Here is a 2494-nt window from a genome sequence, read left to right as displayed (position 1 = left end):
GAGACTTCAACTCAAAAAAAAAAAAAAAAAAAGAAAGGTCACCCCCAGAACAGGCAAGAAAGCTCAGTGTGTCACAGCCCACAGTTTGTGTAATAGCATCAATTGTTTTGATTTAAAAGCAAAAATAGGGAGTTGCCGCCAGACAGGAGTCGACTCCCCAGCAGCCACCGCCGGAGAGGCCCACTCGCCTGTCCCCCTGTCCGGTTCACAATACAGCCTGCTTCTGCAAAGTGGTACGATTGAAGGGACTATGTCTTCATTGAATTTTGTGTTGAAGACAGTAAAGATGTTAATGTAAATTTTGAAAAATCCAAACTTGGATTGGTTCAGCTGTCTTGGAGGAAGTGATAATTTTAAACATTTAAATGAAATTGATCTTGTTCACTGTATTGATCCAAATGATTCCAAGCATAAAAGAACGGACAGATCGATTTTGTGTTGTTTACGAAAAGGAGAGTCTGGCCAGTCATGGCCAAGGTTAACAAAAGGAAGGGCGAAGCTTAATTGGCTTAGTGTGGACTTCAATAATTGGAAAGACTGGGAAGATGATTCAGATGAAGACATGTCTAATTTTGATCGCTTCTCTGAGATGATGAACAACATGGGTGGTGATGAGGATGTAGATTTACCAGAAGTAGATGGAGCAGATGTTGACTCACAAGGCAGTGATGAGGAAAAAATGCCAGATCTGGAGTAAGGGATATTGTCGTCACCTGGATTTTGAGAAAGAAAAATAACTTCTGCAAGATTTCATAATTGAGAGAATTCCTGAGTTGATAGCTCTAAAGGCAGATGCTGTATTTGCCTCCTTTAACCCATTTTTCAACCTGTTTTGTTTTTTTAAAGGCTTCATTAAGGGTTGATAATGTACCATTGTATGGGGCAATTTTAAGTCAGCTAAGGCAATAACCTTATGCATGAACATTTCCCAGACTTCCATGAAGCTGTTGAGGTCCTAGGCAATTGATGCAGCAGTTGTGATAAACACATTTCATCTAAGTCGCCTTTCTTCGTAACATAGATACTGACATGATAGGAAACTCTCAGCTTAGGGAAAGAGTACTGAATTTTAGGTTTTAGAACATGGACTCAAAAGTGACTGAAACAAATTGGCTGATACCTGAAACTGGTAACCTGCTGGTCCTCTGGTGTATCCTTCAGGGTTGTTCACTGAAGTTTATTTTTCAAAAAATTTACTTCACGTTATTGTATGTAACTGATCACTTGTCAGTGTTCCAGATGTATCTTAGCTAAAACTAGTGAATGCCCTAACTTAGATGGTTTTTGAAGCCTATACATTTGGTTTTTGTTCGGCCCTTAAGCTTTTACATCTCTTAGCATGGAGGACAAAGAAAGCTGTACATTGTTGCTTGAGAATCTGTACATTTAGACCAGATTTGTATTTGCACTGTCAGTATGGCAAATGAGTGAAAAAAAATGTTAATACACTATTGGAATTTTTTATTTCTTTTTTGATTCAGCTTATACCAGTGCTGAAAACCTCAATTTATGTTCATGACAGTGGGGATTTTTTTAAATGTCTACATTCTTTCTAATAAACTGTTGGAAGACTTAAAAAAAAAAAAAAAAGCAAAAGTACATGTTCTTATGCTAGGGACAGTACATGAAGTCGAAATCGAGCACTCACAGGACTGGACTAATCAGAAGTCAACATGGCAGATTCGCATCCAAGTGGAGTCACTTCTGTCTCCATGGCCACTTCCCCTTATGCAAAGCTAAATTCCGCCATCAGAGGCAGATGGGGCTTTGTGGAGAGTCTACATAGGGACCCTTGTCCCCCAATGGCTCTCAATGGGTTCTAGTCCACACAGATTGAGCACCTACTTCAGGCAGAGTAAATTTGAGATCCTGTGGGCAACACAGAGGGGGTGACATCATTGGGGCCTATCAGAGGCACATCTCTGCCTGTCTGGTCCTGCCTAGCACCATGCATTTGGGCATGCATGCGTGCAAGTATGTGCGTATATCTGGTGCTGGGAGCCAGAGCAGTCAGAGAACAGGGTCATAGTAAGCTCTGCAGAGGAGGTGAGAGGTGGTTTTGCTAGGCGTGTCAGCCTGTCTCCACATAGAGTAAGGCCTCCAAAGGTTCAGGTGCTCACGGGGCCCAGGAGAACAGCCCCTACATGCGACCCTTCATTCTTTTATTTGGAATTAACATCCCAGAGTCATGGAGTGGGAACTTAAACGATTACCCTAAACAGCGGCCATCATCAGGAAAATATGTGATAAGGTTAGAGTGGAGAACCCTGCCTGACTCTGGGGTCTCTTCCTGCCAGGGTAGCCTCACTGTGCTTCCCTGGTGAGAGCTCCTTGTACCCACCCATCCCCAAGCCTGCCACTGTGTTTGAAGGGCAAGGGGTATGCTCCCACATGGGTGGGAAATTCCCAGGAGACTGCCCTTCCTACCCACATCCTGGAGGAAGTAAATGCTTGTCTGAATCCACCCAGGGCTTGGGGCACTATCTGTAGGGTT

The 2494-nt window shown here is 43.0% G+C and overlaps 1 pseudogene across 1 annotated transcript in view; it reads left to right on the top strand.

The window, feature by feature from the left end:
- Window positions 1-1596, top strand: part of LOC103253927 — a 4550-nt pseudogene extending 2954 nt beyond the window's left edge. Inside the window, exon 2 of the transcript XR_503920.2 lies at window positions 217-1596. The product of XR_503920.2 is annotated as a prostaglandin E synthase 3 pseudogene (transcript). The remainder of the gene's footprint in view (window positions 1-216) is intronic.
- The last annotated feature ends 898 nt before the right edge of the window (window positions 1597-2494 follow it).

The sequence above is a fragment of the Carlito syrichta genome, unplaced genomic scaffold, assembly GCF_000164805.1.
Source record: "Carlito syrichta isolate Samal-C Ts95f unplaced genomic scaffold, Tarsius_syrichta-2.0.1 Scaffold257243, whole genome shotgun sequence".
In the NCBI taxonomy this organism is placed as follows: domain Eukaryota; kingdom Metazoa; phylum Chordata; class Mammalia; order Primates; family Tarsiidae; genus Carlito; species Carlito syrichta.
This window is presented reverse-complemented; position numbering and strand designations above follow the sequence as displayed.